At 37.9% G+C, this 20,785-nt stretch overlaps 2 protein-coding genes across 7 annotated transcripts in view; one reads left to right on the forward strand and one right to left on the reverse strand.

The window, feature by feature from the left end:
• The window catches only part of PURG (purine rich element binding protein G), a 31,741-nt gene extending 31,357 nt beyond the window's left edge, over positions 1–384 (reverse strand). The window contains 1 exon segment of the mRNA XM_081047114.1: positions 203–384. The gene's annotated coding sequence lies outside the window, so the exon portion shown is untranslated.
• A 266-nt stretch (positions 385–650) lies between these two features.
• Positions 651–20,785, forward strand: part of WRN (WRN RecQ like helicase) — a 134,952-nt gene continuing 114,817 nt past the window's right edge. For 5 of the 6 annotated variants that reach the window (XR_013993210.1, XM_081046236.1, XM_081046239.1 and 2 more), the window contains exon 1: positions 795–1,026. The gene's annotated coding sequence lies outside the window, so the exon portion shown is untranslated. Of the gene's footprint in view, positions 774–794; positions 1,027–20,785 lie in introns of those variants that run through there. The other variant, XM_081046237.1, reaches the window with a different exon arrangement.

Here is a 20,785-nt window from a genome sequence, read left to right on the forward strand (position 1 = left end):
TGGGTTCCGCTCCCACGGCGCCGGCCACCCCAGCGCAGAGCTCCGGCCCCTACCGGACGGTCGGCGGCGACGGGCGGCATACCCAGTTCTGCACCGCGCACACAGCATCCCTTCGCCGCCCCTGGCCTCCCGCTCCCGCTCGCCGCCGGGCCGCCCGCCTCGGGCTCGGCAGCCCCGGGGTCCCCAGCCAGCAGACACTCACATCAGCGTTGCCATCACCGCAGCCACCGATGCCCTTCACGACCGCCGCCGCCGCCAGCGCTCGGCCCCTCTGCTGCAGCCGCCGCAGCCGCCGCCCCCCTCCTGCTTCCCCGCCGCCGCCGATCGCACCACCTCCCGCCGGAGCAGCCGGGCAGGGGCATTGCCTGCGGCGCCCACCGCCGCCGCCCCTCCTGCGGCCGCTGCGGGGGCCGCCGTCTCTCTTCCGGCACTAGCCCGACACCCGTCAGGGAGGGGAGGAGAGGAGTGGGGAGGGTGGCGGGCAGTGGACCCCGCCTCCTCTAGCACAACCCGCTGAATGGAAGAAGGGATATCGCGTTCTCTCTCGGGGTGCGCCCTGATCCAAGCCCAGCGCGTGGGGATGGAGCGTGAGTGCGAGGTGACCCGACAGGTGTGAAGATGGGAATAAGGACCCCGATGGTGAGAGTGTTCTGACTTCTCCAGGTTCCGCCGGGAAGTAGGACTCTCGGCCCACCGGCCACCGCACAGAGACTACACTTCCCAGGGTGCTCAGCAGCAGCGAGAGTCCCTGCGCATGCGCACCGCTCAGTCAGGTGGGCTGTCTTGGGAGGGCTGAAACGGGGCGGAGCGGAGGATGGGGCGGGACGGAAGGGGTAGGACGAGGTAGTCTCCCTTAGCTGATGTGTACTGTGTGCGCCGTGACGCTCCAGCGTGCGCTCGGCAGAGCGGGAATAAAGCCTGTTGAATTGGTGTCTATCCTGGATTTCTGGGGTCCAGGCCCTGGTGTTGTGGCGCTCCATGTCATCCAGCTGAAGGAGAAGATCCGTTGAGCTGGCTCTTCTCAGGGTAACGTGTCCTCCCCACCCCTGCTTCCGCCAGCTCCAGACCCTGGGTTATCTCTAGCCTTCTCCGACCCTGGAGGTGCTCAGTTCCTTGGGCTGTGTGTGAGGGACACCTTCCTTCTCCTTTCCACCTCCGAAGCACCCAGGAAAAGGAATCCTGACCGCTTGCAGGCCTTGTCAGAGCTGTCAGTCAAAAAGTGTGTTTTCTCATCCCTCCTGCCCCCAGCTTGTGCCTTTCATGTGGTCTTAGGATTCTTTCCTTTCCGTAAGGCCTTTACTGCGGCAGAAATTGAGCCACTCCATGTTTACACAACAAAGTCGAGGGAGATAACCTGATATGCGTAATGTAACAAATTATGTTGGATTTCTTGAGTTCAAGTCAGTCCTTAATTTTTTTGTTTTGTTTTCTGGCTGAATCTGAGTTGTTTTCTGGATAGCTTTGAGTACGTAAAAAATACTACTCCCCGTGGAAGAGGGTAATAAAATCCTTAGGACGCAAATTTAGCAGTCTTTTAAGTCAAGGTACTTTTTTGTATATTAACTTTTAGGGAGTTGAAAGTCGGGTGGGTAGGAGAGTTCAGATTTGATGTCACTGAATAGAAGAGTGGTCTAGGCTGTTTACATAAATTTGGAAGTCATCTGTGTGCCATAGATAATTTTAAAGTCATCAGACTGGATGTGATCTCCAAGGGAGTGAATGTCGATGGAAAAGAGAATGAACAAGTCTGAGGCCTGAATCTGGAATGCTGTGATGTTTAGAGTTTGGAGAGGTAAGGAAGTACCAGCAGATGGTACTGAGAAGGAATTCTTATTGATGTAGTTGGAGAGTCAAGAATTGTCACAGAAGCCCAATAAAGTGTTTCACTAAGGTGGGTATGATTAATTGTGGCATATGCTGCTGGTACATTGAGCCAGATGAGTACTGAGACTTGACTAGGATTTGGCAACATGAAGGTCATTGGCGACCTTGATATGAGCCCTTCTGGTGGGATGGAGTGGATACAGTGGGTTTAAGAGACAATGGAAGAAGTGGAAATGGAGATGCTAGTCTCCAATGGATGACTCGTTTGAGTAGTTTTCCTATAAAGGAGACAAATGGAGCAGTTAACCAAGAATCAATTTTTTTTTTTTAAGATGGCAGAAATTGCAGTATGCTTATATACTGATGGGACTTTGGGGCTTTTCTGGTAGACTGGTAGAAAGTGAAAACATTGAGGAGGGTATGGAATCTAGTGCACACATAGAGGTGCTGGATTTAGGAGCACAGTCAGCTTATGGGAAATATATATACCTATATCTCTATATTTGTCTATCTTATTCAACCTCGCATCATAATAGCATGGGCCAATTCTCAATTCCTTATTTATGTATATAGGGAGTTGAAAGTCGGGTGGGCTTTCATATATATATGAGTATGTATTCCTCAGTTGGCAAGTGGGAGACTTAGGAGAGCCAACGGTATAGTTCTAGTTCAAGTCTGAAGGCCTGAGAACCAGGAGAACTGATGGTATATATTTCAGTCTGAGTTCGAAGGCAAGAGAAGACTAATGTCATACTGTCATACAGCTTGAAGACTGTCAGTCAGAGGGAATTCTCCCTTTACTACTCATCCTTTTTGTTCTATTTACATCTTCAACAGAAGGGGAGGACAGTCTGCTTTACTTAGTTTACTGATTTCAGTGTTAATGTCATCCGGAAACAGCCTCACAGACATACCCAGAATAATGTTTAGCCAAATATCTGAGCACCACGTGGCCCAGTCAAGTTGACACTATAAAATTAACCATCACAGTAGAGTATATGGGCATAGATGCAATTATGTAAATAAACATCAGAATAGGAGCTTGTGTAAGTTCTTTTTTGATTGCTTAAGTGAAATCTGAAGCAAGGTCATAGGTTTAAAGTGAGGAGGCGGGAGGAGATATGATAGATTTAAGTAGAGAGGAGAAGGTATGAAATAGAAGGGGAAGATCATAAATAATTAGTGAAAAGTTGTAGAATTGCTAGGAAAACTAAGGGCCCACATGAGGTTGGTGGTCAAAATTTAAAATGACACCAGTCAACATTGGTTGTAGTTTTCACCTGCTGCATTCATTCAGCTGCATAGCTATAGGCACTGAGTAAGCAAATAATTTTTTATTCAGTTAGAGTTCTGCTAGGAGAGAATAATGAAGCCAGCGGTGGGCAATGAAGCTAAGAGAGTATGCAAGGAAGTAGTTAAAACTTTATAATTTAAACTGGTTAAGGAGGAAGTAAAGACTACCAGGGGGTGAGGCAAGTGAAAAGGTAGTAGTAGGATCATTGGATTATTGGTTCCAGTTGGGTCAAAAGATCGTTTGAGTTGTGCTTCTAGAGCGAATGAGCTTGAAAAATAGATGTTGTTTGGGTAGTGAGATGCTTGGGATTGAGATTATGGAAGGCTTTAGTCATTGGTAATGAAATGATGTCCTCATGTGAACAACCCAGTGGAGCAAGGTGTAGGTGAGATTATTGGAGGATAGCTAGTCGGAAAACTGAGAGACAATATTGCGCACCAAACATTGTGACCTACTGGACAAGTAGAGGGTAAAAAGGTAGGCTGTAGATATAAATGGCTACAGTCCTGATGGCGACGGTGGTGATCATGGTCCATTAACACTATCAACTTGAATACTATCAACTTGATCTATATCTAACACTGGAAAGTTAGGTATTGAGTTACATATGGTTACATGGCAACTCATAGCCAATCCATAAGTCCTCATGGACTTCTGATCTTTGACCAAAGTGTTTTTTTTTATGAGTGGCAGAAGATGGGAGGCATCTTTTCTGAGTTGTTGGCTTGAAATCCTTCACCAAAGGCTAATGATAATGCAGCTTCTGTAGAAAGTGACTTTTCTACAGAAAAAAGAAAGACTTCATTCTTTCTTTCTTTCTTTCTTTCTTTCTTTCTTTCTTTCTTTCTTTCTTTCTTTCTTTCTTTCTTTTTTTTTTGTAGGCTTCTTCTTTGGCTTGTCTTATCTCTCAGGGTTGTGAATAATTTAATGGTGAGGAGGCAGGCAGAGAAGTAGGAACATTCTATGACCTATAATTTCATATCTAGGAATCTGTCTTGTAGAAATAATATGAAAGCCTAAAATAATAATATGAAAAAATAAAAAATAATAACATGAACTTGTAGAAATAATAATATGAAAATAATAATATGAAAGCCTAAAGGTGTACACAGATGTTCATTGAACTTAGTTATGATAAAATTTTCAAGCAACCTAACTGTCATCCATAGGGAATAGTTAATATTCAATAGGAATATCAATATCAATAGGAATAAAGAAAATGCAATTCTATACAGTTCAAAAAATCAGATCACGAAGTGGTCTTAGGTTTTACTTATCACATTCCATCAACAGGGATATGTTCAGTTGCAAATAATGGAAAAGCCAAATCAAACTGGCTTCAGCCATTAGAGATTACTTATTAGCCTATTTAATTGACATATCCTGAGACAGAGTGACCTTGGGGCAAGCTCATTCAGAGCTCTATTTTCTGGCCCTGTGCTTGGGCTTCTTCCATGAGGCACGAAGGTGCTTTATCTTCTGGGTGATTTCTTCTATAGCCATAACCATAACTATATATTACCCCCTTTACATCTAACCGGAACCAAAGCCTTGTTTTCCATACCATGGAAGGAGAATCCTGAGCTTTGTTACAATTGGACCACTTTGGATCTAGTAATATGAACAGGAGATGTAGACCAGAGAACTGAGACCTGTGTAATCGTTCTTATCCGTGAATTAATGGTGTGGCAAGAGGAATGGGATTTCCCTATTGGCCTTAAAACAATTGGATGTCATTCCTGGGACTCACTGAGAGCTGAGATGGGGAGTGCTAAATGGGTGTGTTACTGTTGGCTTTCTTAGTATTAATGTAATGTATTCTTTATTTTTTTATTAGTTTCAGATGTACAAGACAAGGTAATACTTAGACGTTCATCATTTATATCCCTCACACTGTGAACCCCCCTCTCCCCATCCATTATCCCTCCGACCTCACACCGAGCCATCACATTATATATATAAAATTATAGTTGGCATTCATTAATGTTTAGCTTCTGGTGTACAATGCCATGATCAGGCATCCACAGTATCCCTGAGGTGGTCTCCCAAATAGGACGCATGTCCATCGGATACCCAACAAAATCTTTACAACATTATTGAATACGTTCCCCAAATTAATTTTCAGAAAACCCTGAGGCCATCTTGTGGTTACCAGCTGCTTCCTAATCCCTTCACCTTTCCCCTTATCCCCAACACCCCCCTGCCCCCGCCCATCTAACAACTCTCGGTTTTTTCTTTGTGTCCTCAAAACTGTCTCTGATTAGTTCATTCACATATTTTTTTCTTTAGATTCCGCATATAAGTGAGATCATATGGTACTTGTCTTTCTCTTTCTGACTTATTTCACTTAACATAATGTTCTCTAGATCCATCCATGTTGTTGCAAATGATAAGATTTCTTTCTTCTTTATGGCTGCGTAATACTCCATTGTATAAATGTACCACAGCTTCTTAATCCAGTCATCTCCTCCTTTATTCTTTTTTTTTTTATTTTTTTTTATTTTATTTATTTATTTATTTTTTTTAATTTTAATTTTTATTTTTTTTTATTAATTAATTTATTTATTAGTTTCAGGTGTACAAAACAAGGTAATACTTAGACGTTCATCATTTATATCCCTCATACTGTGAACCCCCCTCCCCCCATCCACTATCCCTCCGACCTCACACTGAACCATCACATTATATATATAAAATTATAGTTGGCATTCATTAATGTTTAGCTTCTGATGTACAATGCCATGATCAGGTATCCACAGTATCCCTGAGGTGGTCTCCCAAATAGGACGCATGTCCATCGGATACCCAACAAAATCTTTACAACATTATAGAATACCTTCCCCAAATTAATTTTCAAAAGAAAAACCCTGAGGCCATCTTGTGGTTACCAGCTGCTTCCAAATCCCTTCACCTTTCCCCTTATCCCCAACCCCCTCCCACACACCCATCTAACCACTCTCGGTTTTTTCTCTGCGTCCCCAAAACTGACTCTGATTAGTTCATTCACATAGTCTTTTCTTTAGATTCCATATATAAGTGAGATCATATGGTACTTGTCTTTCTCTTTCTGACTTATTTCACTTAACATAATGTTCTCTAGATCCATCCATGTTGCTGCAAATGATAAGATTTCTTTCTTCTTTATGGCTGCGTAATACTCCATTGTATAAATGTACCACAGCTTCTTAATCCAGTCATCTACCGATGGGCATTTTGGTTGTTTCCATATCTTGGCTATTGTGTAAAGTGCTGCAATAAACATAGGAGTGCATACAGATTTTTGAATTGGAGTTTTGGATTTCTCCGGGTAGATGCCTAGGAGTGGAATTACTGGATCATAGGGTAGTTCCATTTTCAGATTCCTGAGATACCTCCATACTGTTTTCCATAGTGGCTGCACTAATCTGCAGTCCCACCAACAGTGCACTAGCGTTCCCTTTTCTCCACATCCGCGCCAGCATTTGTTGTTTGTTGATTTATTGATAATAGCCATTTTGACTGGAGTGAGGTGGTATCTCATTGTGGTTTTTATTTGCATTTCTCTGATGGTTAGTGAGGTTGAGCATTTCTTCATATGTCTTCTTGCCTTCTGCATGTCCTTTTTAGAGAAATGTCTCCCCAAGTCCTCTGCCCATTTTTTAATTGGGTTGTTTGTTTTTTTGGAGTTGAGTTGAGTAAGTTTTTTATAGATTTGTGATATTAATCCCTTATCAGATATATCATTGGCAAATATCTTTTCCCATAGAGTAGGATCCCTTTTTGTTTTATTGATGGTTTCCTTTGCTGTGAAAAAACTTTTTAGTTTGATGTAATCCCACATGTTTATTTTTTCTCTTACTTCGCTCGCGCGAGGGGATATATCAGTGAAAATCTTACTCCGGGTAATGTCCATGAAGTTTCTTCCTATATTTTCTTCTAGATATTTTATGGTTTCAGATCTTACATTTAAGTCTTTAAGCCATTTTGAATTTGTTTTTGTATATGGTGTAAGGAGGTGGTCCAGCTTCATTTTCTTGCATGTGTCTGTCCAGGTTTCCCAACACCACTTATTGAACAGACTATCTTTACCCCATCGTACATTCTTGCTTCCATTGTCGTAGATTAGATGGGCATATAGGCGTGGATTTACGTCTGGACTCTCTATTCTGTTCCATTGATCTATGTATCTATTTTTATGCCAGTACCATGTTGTTTTGATTACTGTAGCCTTGTAGTATAGTTTGAAATCAGGTATCGTTATACCTCCCACTTTGTTCTTATTTCTCAAGATTGCTGAGGCTATCCGGGGTCTTTTATGGTCCCATATAAATTTTAGGATTATATGTTCTATTTCTGTGAAAAACGTCGTTGGTAGTTTGATAGGAATTGCGTTGAATATGTATATTGCCTTAGGCAGTATGGACATTTTAATTATATTAATTCTTCCTATCCATGAACATGGAATGTGTTTCCATCTATTTATGTCTTCTTTCATTTCTTTCTTCAGTGTTGTATAATTTTCTGAGTACAGATCCTTTACATCTTTGGTTAGATTTATTCCCAGATATTTTATAGTCTTTGGAGCAATTGTAAATGGAATTGTTTTTTTAATTTCTCCTTCTGCTATTTTATCATTGGTATATACAAATGCAACTGATTTCCGAATATTAATTTTATATCCTGCTACTTTACTAAATTCATCTATCAGTTCTAATAGTTTCTTGGTGGAGTCTTTAGGGTTCTCTATATATAGTATCATATCATCTGCATATAATGATAATTTTACTTCCTCCTTACCAATTTGGATGCCTTTTATTTCTTTCTCTTGTCTGATTGCTGTGGCTAGAACTTCCAGCACTATGTTGAATAGAAGTTCCTCCTTTATTCTTGATTTTACTAAAACCATGACACTGTTTATTCTCAGGATCCCAAAATGGAAAAATATAAGTCACTTCATTATTTACAGAGTTCCTTCCTGTTACTGTCAGATTGCTCAAGAACAGAAGGAGGTATACAGGGAAGAGGAAAGGAGCGAGGGAGAAAGAGAGCGAGCAGGAGAGGGGTAGTTATCACGCTTGCTGAGAAACAAACTATAGAATATTAATTCTCCTTCACATACCTGACCTCAATTCCATTCTTTTACTTGTAGGATCCCCTGGTAACTGATTATGTATCCTCCTGAATTGTTCTTTGCATTTACAGAGACACAGAATTTCATAATTTAAAATTTAAATGGTGTCTATTACTGACACTTTTTTTTGTTTTACTTAGCACATATGTTACAGAACTTCTCACCGTAATACATGTAGTTGTATTTTATTCTTTTACTTACTGTTTATTATGCCGTATTATGGATATGTTATTGTTTAACTATGAATTTACCCTATGCTTCTAGTATTTTTGCTATTACAGACTGATACAATGAGCATTCTTTCAATACATCTTTGTGCATATGTGCATGTATTTCCAAAGGACAGATATAATTGTTGGTTTGAAGGGTATGCAGATTGAAAATTTTGATAACTTCTACTAGTGATCAAAACTATCTTTGATGTAAAGGATCTGTACTCAGAAAATTATACAACACTGAAGAAAGAAATGAAAGAAGACATAAATAGATGGAAACACATTCCATGTTCATGGATAGGAAGAATTAATATAGTTAAAATGTCCATACTGCCTAAGGCAATATACATATTCAACGCAATTCCTATCAAACTACCAACGACGTTTTTCACAGAAATAGAACATATAATCCTAAAATTTATATGGGACCATAAAAGACCCCGGATAGCCTCAGCAATCTTGAGAAATAAGAACAAAGTGGGAGGTATAACGATACCTGATTTCAAACTATACTATAAGGCTACAGTAATCAAAACAACATGGTACTGGCATAAAAATAGATACATAGACCAATGGAACAGAATAGAGAGTCCAGACGTAAATCCATGCCTATATGCCCATCTAATCTACGACAATGGAAGCAAGAATGTACGATGGGGTAAAGACAGTCTGTTCAATAAGTGGTGTTGGGAAACCTGGACAGACACATGCAAGAAAATGAAGCTGGACCACCTCCTTACACCATATACAAAAACAAATTCAAAACGGCTTAAAGACTTAAATGTAAGATCTGAAACCATAAAATATCTAAAAGAAAATATAGGAAGAAACTTCATGGACATTACCCGGAGTAAGATTTTCACTGATATATCCCCTCGCGCGAGCGAAGTAAGAGAAAATATAAACATGTGGGATTACATCAAACTAAAAAGTTTCTTCACAGCAAAGGAAACCATCAATAAAACAAAAAGGGATCCTACTGTATGGGAAAAGATATTTGCCAATGATATATCTGATAAGGGATTAATATCACAAATCTATAAAAAACTTACTCAACTCAACTCCAAAAAAACAAACAACCCAATTAAAAAATGGGCAGAGGACTTGGGGAGACATTTCTCTAAAAAGGACATACAGAAGGCAAGAAGACATATGAAGAAATGCTCAACCTCACTAACCATCAGAGAAATGCAAATAAAAACCACAATGAGATACCACCTCACTCCAGTCAAAATGGCTATTATCAATAAATCAACAAACAACAAATGCTGGCGCGGATGTGGAGAAAAGGGAACGCTAGTGCATTGTTGGTGGGACTGCAGATTAGTGCAGCCACTATGGAAAACAGTATGGAGGTATCTCAGGAATCTGAAAATGGAACTACCCTATGATCCAGTAATTCCACTCCTAGGCATCTACCCGGAGAAATCCAAAACTCCAATTCAAAAATCTGTATGCACTCCTATGTTTATTGCAGCACTTTACACAATCGCCAAGATATGGAAACAACCGAAATGCCCATCGGTAGATGACTGGATTAAGAAGCTGTGGTACATTTATACAATGGAGTATTACGCAGCCATAAAGAAGAAAGAAATCTTATCATTTGCAGCAACATGGATGGATCTAGAGAACATTATGTTAAGTGAAATAAGTCAGAAAGAGAAAGACAAGTACCATATGATCTCACTTATATATGGAATCTAAAGAAAAGACTATGCGAATGAACTAATCAGAGACAGTTTTGGGGACGCGGAGAAAAAACCGAGAGTGGTTAGATGGGTGTGTGGGAGGGGGTTGGGGATAAGGGGAAAGGTGAAGGGATTTGGAGGCAGCTGGTGACCACAAGATGGCCTCGGTTTTTTTTTTTTTTTTTTTTTTGAAAATTAATTTGGGGAAGGTATTCTATAATGTTGTGGAGATTTTGTTGGGTATCCGATGGGCATGCGTCCTGTTTGGGAGACCACCTCAGGGATGCTGTGGATACCTGATCATGGCATTGGACACCAGAGGCTGGACATTAATGAATGCCAACTATAATTTTATATATATAATGTGATGGTTCGGTGTGGGGTCGGAGGGATGGTGGATGGGGGGAAGGGGGTTCACAGTGTGAGGGATATGGATGATGAACGTCTAAGTTTTACCTTGTTTTGTACACCTGAAACTAATAAATAAATAAATTTATGGAAAAAAAAAAAACTATCTTTGAAAATGCTGAGCCAGTGTCTATTCTTTTGTAAATATTGTAGAAAATCTTTTTGACTTTTGCTGACAGTGGTATATCAGAATTATAGACAGTTTTGTTGGCCTCATTTATTGAATACTTTGTTTTTTCTTAAATATTAGGAATGCCTCCTTTACAAATATGTCAAATTTCTATATTTACGTGGATCTGTTTCTGGACATGGTATGTTTTATTTCCTTTGATTTATATCTTAATTTTTATACCAATCCCACACTATTTTGATTGCTGCTGTTTTGTACGGTTTTATATTTAGTAGAGTGAGTTTCCACTTATTGGTCTTATTTTTCAAAAAAAAGTATTTAATGCTCTTGAGCATTTTTTTCTTCCTAGTGAACCTTAATATAAACTTGTGTGGTTTGATGAAAATCTTGCTGACATTTTTTTCTTGGTATTGCTTCTGGAGTGTATTGATTTAATTAATATATTTACAGTTTTGAGACTTACTGTATCTTGTCTAGCCCGTTTTTCCATGTCTTGGTAAACTTCTCTAGTTGTTTTTAAAATGGGTCTTATATATTTTATATTAGGTTTATTCCTCAGTAGGTGGTCATTTTTGCTGTTAACTGAGTTTAGATATAAATTATACTTTTAATTCCTTCTTGTGTACAGAAAAGCACTTAATTTATAGAAAAGCACTTAATTTGGGTATGCTTATCTTGAATCTGGTCATTTCAGGAGTATTTGTTCCTTTTAATTAAGTAGATAAATTACCTGCCCTCAAAAAGATACCGGGAACAATTATTTATTTTAGGAGACTTTTAGCTTTTTGATAAAAATTAAGCTTACCTGTTGTAAAAGCTGGTTAGCAATAGCAGTCAGGCTCTTTTAAAGGTGATTTTCTTTCTTTGTTGATAAAATGCTTAATATATGGAAGGGTTAAGAAAGAGGATGGTTTTTAAGTAATTTCTTCATGGGGAAATAAGAAATTAAAATAATTTCACATTCCCCAAAATAAATAGAACCAATGACCTTCCCTCCTGAGGCTACTTCAAGCCTTTGTTTCTTTTTGACTCATGTTCTTGTCTCTGCATTTTTATGATCTCTTCCACCATTAGTCTAATAGGCTAGCTTTCAGGGAAGGGCAGAGATTCACCTCTATTTAAGTCTCTTTTAGACTAATAAGATAGAGGTATGGGATCTTTCTAGTCTGTGGTAGAAAAAATAGAAGCCACTGGAAAAAATATCAAAGCTTTGTTGTTTCTCCTGGAACTTTTGATGTACAGGCATGAGACATCATCTGTTGGTACCAGATCTGCTTTTGCTGTTCATTCGTAAAATGAAGGCACTGAATGAAATACAGTAGAAAGATAATTGGATTAGAAGATAATTTTTGCCTTCTAGGAGGTGTTATAAAATTGCTGATTTTTTCCTTTTATTCATTTTACATAAACTTGCCCTGTCTGAAGAGACTATTTTAGGAGTTCTCATGAAAGATTTGCATTAGGAAAATTTATGGTTGCTTTCGGAATCTTGTATTAATTTTCTAATTTATTTTTCACCCAATCTTCATTTTTTATCCGTAACTAGTCTTTCCACGCTTAAATTGGTCTTGTTTTTAATTTTGCCCCGTTCCCCCCCCAACCCCCGCCTCGCTTTTTAAGCCATTGTTTTTCAGTCTAGTTGTAGTTAAATTGTTTTATTGTAAAATTTATGCATTTTTATTTCTACCTGGCAAGGCTTGAATTTCAACTTAATGCAGAGCTTTGCATCTGAAAGTGAAATATCACTCCCATTTAATTATGATTTTCTATTTAATTGCCACTTAATGTTATTTTGGTTCTTGTTGTGATTTAAAAAGGTTTTGAAACTATGACGTTAGGAAAATTATGGTATTGTAACTTTGTGTAGCTATTTTGTTTATTCTTATAAGTTATTTTTATTTAAGATAAGGGATTAAAGGAAGACAAGGATTGACCATATAATTTTATTTTCTGTTGGTGCCTGCCTACGAGATGAACAGTCCCTGAAGTGGGGAGTGAGGATTTGAGAGAAAAGAAGAGAGACAAAGATGGGATCGGATTTGAGAGAAAGAGAGACAAGGAAGTTCTTGGTAGACTGCAGCAGCCCAAGTTTATTTTTGCAGTTTTTTATACACTGGGTATCAGGAAGGAACAGAACTGTCTGCAATCTGATAGTTACAATGTTTGGATACACAAGGACATGTGTTTTGGCCAGCTGAGCACTCCCTGACCTTGTCTGGTTCCATGTTCTCGAGATAGCAAGTTTCGCCTTGCTGGGAACACAAACCGCTCAAGGAAATCAAAGGTTCAACATTTCACAAAACCATACCAGTGAGCACTTCGGCACGGTTTCCCACAATTTTCACTTATATTTGTGTGTTAGAATGCAAGCACAGAAAACTTGATTCAAATAGGCTTAAAAAATAAGGAAATTTATTATTAAAATATAACTTGAAGGCTGAGATAAGGCTGACCTGAAGACTGGTTTGGTCTATTGACTCTGACTCCATTTCTCATCTTTGCCTTCTGTGTGTTGGCTTCGTGTCTAAGTAGGCGTGTTCCCAAGCTGACTTCCATGATGGTGGCAAAATGGCTTTAGAAGGCCCAGGCACCTTCTCAAATAGAGGGCATCTCTTCTGGTAGCTTTCCTACCAGAGAAAGACAGTGCCATTCTCAGAACCCTCCCTAAACACCTCCTCTTGTGTCAATGGCTTGAATTAAGTCATTAATTTTCTTCTTATACTAAATCCAGGGGAATGCCTTGAGGGTAGGCCTGAGTTTCTGAATCATCATTGTGGCAAGGGGAATGGGACTCCCTTTAGATCAGCTGGGTTTATCATGGGAGGTGGGAGTGGGAGCAGCTTCCCTTAAGCACATTGGTTTTGTGGGTAACTGGTGATTATCTGAATTAAGTTTATGGTACTGTAAACAGGGTGCAGGGTGGAATGGACACAGCATAGGCAACCATCAATGTCCAATTCATAATGATTCCTATAAAATATCATCTCAGACCAGCTGAAGTCCCAGTAATCAATATAAAAGGAAAAATAAACTGAGCAAGTTTTAAATGGACTTACTTGAAATCTTTCTTTGCAGTTTCCCAGTTTATAATGGTTGATTTCAGCTGACTGGCTATAGCTACTTACAGAACAGAGGAAATTCATTAAAAATAATGAATTATTCAGTTGGATCGTGAAATTCAGTTATAAAGCACTTCACTGTGCCATGGATTCAGTTCAGGTCAAGTCATTTTCTGGTTTGTGGGCAGTGAGGCTTTTCACAATGACACAGCATAGAGAGAGGCTTTTATCTTTTCCCCCTGTTGCTAGCATTTTAATGGCACTTTATTGTATTAATTTGGTTCCATTTATACTTTATTTCAATTGACTTTATTAACAGTTTTTATATATACTTTATTAATGCAAATTATATATTATATAATGTTTGACAGTAATGAAAATTTGGTAGGCAAAGAAATATAAACAAATAGGTCTTAAAAAAAAAACACGAAAACATCCTGTTGCTTTTTAAAAGTGCAGTGACTTACTATTGCCAAACCACATGCTACTAGGTAGTTTTACTTAGCTTTTCTAAATTTGTTTGGAGGGAAATTAAGATGAGCAGAAATCTCGCAATGCATTAATGTAAGTCTTGAAAGCTTCTTTAGGGAATTTAATGAGGGCTTAGTTATGTATTATTTGGTTCCTCTTTGTTTTTCTCCATCCCCTCCTGTTTTGTTAGTACCTGAAAAGTAGAAAGATACTCTTTTTGTTTCTTTCCCTTTTTTTTAATTAAATTTATTGGGGTGACAATTGTTAGTAAATTTACGTAGATTTCAGGTGTCCAATTCTGTATTACATCATCTATAAATCCCATTGTGTGTTCACCACCCAGAGTCAGTTCTCCTTCCATCACCATATATTTGATCCCCCTTACCCTCATCAACCACCCCCCACCCCCTTACCCTCTGGTAATCACTAAATTATTGTCTGTGTCTATGAGTTTTTCTTTCTCATTTGTTTGTCTTGTTCTTTTGTTGTTTTTGGTTTACATACCACATATCAGTGAAATCATAGGGTTCTCTGCTTTTTCTGTCTGACTTATTTCACTTAGCATTATACTCTCAAGATCCATCCATGTTGTCACAAATGCTCCTATATCATCTTTCCTTAACGCCTAATAGTATTCCATTGTGTATATATACCACAACTTCTTTATCCATTCATCTATCGAAGGACATTTTGGTTGTTTCCATGTCTTGGCCACCATAAACAAAAATGCAATGAACATTGGTGCACACGTGTCTTTATAGAGAAATGTTTTCAGATTTTTTGGGTAGATACCCAGGAGAGCGATTGCTGGGTATGGTAATTCTATTCGTAATTTCTTGAGGAACCTCCACACTGCCTTCCATAGTGGCTGCACCAGTCTGCATTCCCACCAACAGTGTATGAGGGTTCCTTTTTCTCCACAGCCTCTCCAACACTTGTTACTATTTGTCTTGTTGATGAAAGCCATTCTGACTGGGGTGAGGTGATATCTCATTGTGGTTTTCATTTGCATTTCTCTGATGATTAGCGATGTTGAGCATTTTTTCATATGTCTATTTGCCATTTGTATATCCTCTTTGGAGAAATGTCTCTTCAGGTCCTCTGTCTATTTTTCAATTGGGTTGTTTGTTTTTTTGTTGTTGAGTTTCATGAGTTCCTTATATATTTTGGATATTAGGCCCTTATCAGAGGCACTGTTTGCAAAAATCTCCCATTCACTTGGCTGCCTCATTATTTTGTCAATAGTTTCTTTTGCTGTGCAGAAGCTTTTCAGTTTCATACAATCCCATTCGTTTATTTTAGTTTTTACTTCCATTGCCTTTGGAGTCAAATTCATAAAATGCTCTTTGAATCCAAGGTCCATAAGTTTAGTACCTATGTTTTCTTCAATGCAGTTTATTGTGTCAGGTCTTATGCTTAAGTCTTTGATCCATTTTGAATTAATTTTGGTACATGGTGACAGATAGCAGTCCAGTTTCATTCTTTTGCACGTAGCTATCCAATTCTGCCAGCACCATTTATTGAAGAGGCTGTCTTTCCTCCATTGTATGTTTTTAACTTCTTTGTCAAAAATTATCTGTCCATATTTATGTGGTTTTATTTCTGGGTTCTCAATTCTATTCCATTGGTCTATGTGTCTGTTTTTCCGCCAATACCAAGCTGTTTTGATTATTGTAGCCCTGTAGTACAAGCAAAAATCCGGGAGTGTGATACCTCCAGTATTGTTCTTTTTTTTTTAATATTGCTTTGGCTATTCGGGGTCTTTTGTGGTTCCAAACAAATCTGATGATTTTTTGTTCTATTTCTTTAAAAAATGCCATTGGGATTTTGATGGGGATTGCATTAAATCTGTATATGGCTTTGGGTAATATGGCCATTTTAACTATGTTGATTCTTCCAATCCATGAGCACGGAATGTCTTCCCATTTCTTTGTGTCTTCTTCAATTTCTTTCAAAAATGTCTTATAGTTTTCAGCATATAAATCCTTCACATCCTTGGTTAAGTTTATTCCTAGGTATTTTATTCTTTTTGCTGCAATTGCAAAAGGAATTGTTTTTTCTATTTCTTTTTCTGAGATTTCATTGTTGGTATATAGGAAAGCAGTGGACTTTTGTACGTTGATTTTGTAGCCAGCAACTTTACTGTATTCATTGATTGTTTCTAATAGCTTTTTGGTGGAGTCTTTAGGGTTTTCTATATATAGCATCATGTCATCTGCAAAGAGTGATAATTTAACTTCTTCATTCCCAATTTGGATGCCTTTTATTTCTTTCTCTTGCCTGATAGCTCTGGCGAGGACTTCCAACACTATGTTGAAAAGCAGAGGTGATAGGGGACAACCTTGTCGTGTTCCTGAATGTAGAGCAAAGGGCTTCAGCTTTTCACCATTAATTATGAGATTAGCTGAGGGCTTGTCGTATATGGCCTTTATTATGTTGAGGTATTTTCCTTCTATACCAATTTTATTAAGTGTTTTAATCATAAATGGATGTTGTATCTTATCAAATGCTTTTTCTGCATCAATTGATATAATCATATGATTTTTGTCCTTTATTTTGTTTATGTGATGTATCACATTGATGGAGTTGCGGATGTTGAACCATCCTTGTGCCCCGGGGATGAACCCCACTTGGTCGTGATGAATAATCTTTTTAATGCATTGTTGTATTCGATTTGCTAGAATTTTGTTTAGGATTTTAGCATCTGTATTCATCAGAGATATTGGTCTGTAGTTTTCGTTTTTTGTGTGTTTTGGTATCAGGGTAATGTTGGCCTCATAAAATGAGTTAGGGAGTACTGACTCTTCTTTAATTTTTTGGAAGAGTTTGAGCAGGATTGGTATTAGATCCTCTTTGAAGGTTTGGTAGAATTCACTAGTGAAGCCATCTGGTCCAGGACTTTTGATTTTGGGAAGGTTTTAGATGACTGATTCAATTTCGTTACTGGTGATCGGACTGTTTAGATTTTCCAGTTCTTCATGATTCAGCCTTGGAAGGCTATATGTTTCTAAGAACTTGTCCATTTCTTCTAGGTTATTGAATTTGGTGGCATAAGTCCTTCATAGTATTCTTGAGTGATCCTTTGTATTTCTGTGGTGTCCGTGATAACTTCCCCTTTTTCATTTCTGATTTTGTTAATTAGTGTCTTCTCTCTTTTTTTATCTTAGTGAGTCTAGCCAAGGGTTTGTCGATTTTGTTAATCTTTTCAAAGAACCAGCTCTTTGTCACATTAATTTTTTCTATTGTCTTTTTGTTCTCTATTTCATTTAGTTCTACTCTGATTTTTGTTATCTCCTTTCTTCTGCTGACCTTGGGTTTCGCTTGTTCTTCTTTTTCTAGTTCTTTAAGGTGAAACATGAGGTTATTTTTTTGGGATTTTTCTTGTTTCTTGAGATAGGCCTGTAATGATATAAATTTCCCTCTTAAAACTGCTTTCGTGGCATCCCCAAAATTTTGGTAGGATGTATTTTCATTGTCATTTGTTTCTATGCATCTTTTGATCTCTCCTCTAATTTCTTCTTTGACCCAGTCGTTCTTTAAAAGTATGTTGTTTAATCTCCATGTATTTGTGTTTTTTCCTGCTTTCTTTTTGCAGTTGATATCCAATTTCAAAGCCTTGTGATCAGAGAATATGCTTGGTATGATTTCAATCTTCTTAAATTTGCTGAGGCTGATTTTATGTCCCAATATATGGTCTATCCTTGAGAATGTTCCATGTACACTCGAAAAGAATGTACAGTCTGATGTTTTAGGATGAAGTGCTCTATATATGTCAATGATGTCCGTTTCATCTAATGTGTCATTTAGGGCTGCTATTTCGTTATTTATCTTCTGTTTGGATGATCTATCCATAGCTGTCAATGATGTATTTAAGTCCCCTAGTATAATTGTGTTTTGGTCAATTTCTCCCTTTAGTTCTGTTAGTAGTTGCTTGGTATATTTCGGTGCTCCCTGATTGGGGGCATAAATATTGATGACTGTTATGTCTTCTTGTTGTATAATTCTCTTTACCATTATGAAATGTCCATCTTTGTCTCTTGTTATCTTTTTCACCCTGAAGTCAGTTTCATCGGAAATCATTATGGCTACACCTGATTTTCTCTGGGTACCATTTGCTTAGAGTGTCAATTTCCACCCTTTCACTTTGAGTCTATGCTTGTCCTTGTAGCTGAGATGTGTCTCTTGTAGACAGCATATGGTTGGGTTTAGTTTTTTGATCCAATCTGCTACTCTGTGTCTCTTTATTGGTGAGTTCAGTCCATTTACATTTAGGGTGATTATTGATATGTGAGGATTTCCTGTCATTCTATCTTTAGTTTAGAAAGATATTCTTAAAAACAATACAGGGCAATACTGTATAAATTACATCTTCTACAATCAAGTATAGAATGTGTATATATGTTTGTATATGCGTATGTATATCTGTATATATATCTGTGTGTGTATATATATATACATACATAGGTGTTTATCTGATATACAGAGGGTGCCCCAAAATGTATACACATTTTAAGAAAGGAAAAACACTATTAAAATTGCAATACTCAATATATACCGATAACAAACGATGAATACAAGTCACGTTTGATTTCTACAATTACAAGAGGTGCTCAAAGTGGTACCATCAGCATCGAGACACTTCATATTACTGCGACTACTGCTTGAGCAACATTAACCAAAGTGTACACTTGTATACATTTTGTTGGCACCCCAGTATATAAACTGGTTGCTAATACATTGTTAAGTATAGTTAAGCTAAAAGGGCAAGGTTACATTTTCAGAAAATATGTCATATAATAAATTAAATCAGATCCAGAATTTTTAAAGTTCATTGCATTGTTAATTAAGTTTGAAAGGCTTTTTGACTGAAAGCTCTCTCTCTTGGTGAAAATAAATTGTATAGGTGAAACCCAAAGAATCTAATCAAAATTAAGGCATTGTTAACCAAATTGAATTGCCGAAGCATTTAAGCTGCTTTGGTTTTATAAGCTTTCTGTGTTAGGCTATTGAAAATGCTTATTAATCCAATCTTACACTTATCAGTTATTGAAATTTCCTTTTTTCTATATTCTTTTCTACATACATGAGAAGTTTGATAAGTATATGAATTTTACTACTGTAATATATTAATAGATTGTAGACTGAAACCTCCTAAATATATTTTGTGTAGTATTGTTAGAGAAAGAAAATAGATGCATGTTGAAATTCAGTACTCCTTGGGTCAGGTCTGATTGGTAAGAAGGAAGTCTTGAATAAATAAATCCATTTTCTCTTCTGTATTATAATTTATTATTATATTTAAAAGAACATTCTTCCTGTGAAGCATTGCATTGCTTAATTAATTAACTTTGGATAAATTTATATGCTTTGTCTAGGTTGTAGGGATTTGGTATCTCTATGTGAACCCACAGATTCTTGATCACTCTCAGTACTCTAAAGGGAACGAGGTGTAATAGTAGTAAATGATCTATCACTAACTAAGTATACCGGCTCATGTTTAACTAACTGCAGTTTAAAGATGTGACACCATATTTATCACTGTTTATCTTCACATCAAACCTGTGGTTTGTAAGGCAATTAATATATAATAAAAATGTAATATAATAAGGCAAGTAATATAATGGGAATTTAATCCTGTTTTACAGATGAGAAAATGAAATTTTAGAAAAGTAAAGTGGCTTGTCCAAAGTCACATGGATACTGTCGCCAAATGTCAAAGAATAATTTTTCAAAAAATTAAAGACCGATTCTTACACAACTATAGAACAAACACATGTCCCATTTATGCAGTTCAGTAAAGAGGGAACCAACAGGAGATAAAATTGTTTCAAGGAGGTACAAAAGTTATATATATATTGTATTAGTCAGGGTTCTCCTGAAAAACAGAACCAATAGGAGATCTATCTCTATCTCTATCTCTATCTCTATCTCTATCTCTATCTCTATCTCTATCTCTATCTCTATCTCTATCTCTATCATCTATATCTATATCTATTTAAAGAGATTTATTATAAGGAATTGGTTCATGCAACTATGGAGGCTGAGAATTTCCGTGATCTGGCATCAGCAAGCTGGAGGCCCAGGAAAGCCAGTAGTGTAGTTCCAGTCCAAAACTGAAGGCCTGAGAACCAGAGGAACCAATGGTGTACGTCCTGCTCCCAGCCAAAAAGCCCAAGAAACAGGAGTGCTGATGTGCAAGGGCAGAAGATGGAGGTCCCAGCTTAAGCAGAGAGCAAATCTGCCCTCCTCGGCCTTTTTGTGCAATAAATTGGATGATACCTATCCTCATTGGTGAGGGCACTCTTCTTTATTCAGTCTACCTGTTCCAGTGCTAACCTCCTCTGGAAACAGCCTCCCAGGCATAACCCAGAAATAATGTTTTACCTGCTTTGGGCTGGTAACACAGTCCAGTCAAGCTGACACATAAAATTGACCGTCACATATAGACATTGGAGAAAGAACTTTGCAATAAGATTTCTAGGTTAGATGCAAAGATGTCCTTAGGGCAATAAAACCATTGCCTTTGAGATTATCTTTTCTACTGGATAGAATTCACTTGCATCTTTACCAGACAAAAATTTAC

This window comes from Rhinolophus hipposideros, assembly GCF_964194185.1.
Source record: "Rhinolophus hipposideros genome assembly, chromosome: 4".
NCBI classification, from domain to species: domain Eukaryota; kingdom Metazoa; phylum Chordata; class Mammalia; order Chiroptera; family Rhinolophidae; genus Rhinolophus; species Rhinolophus hipposideros.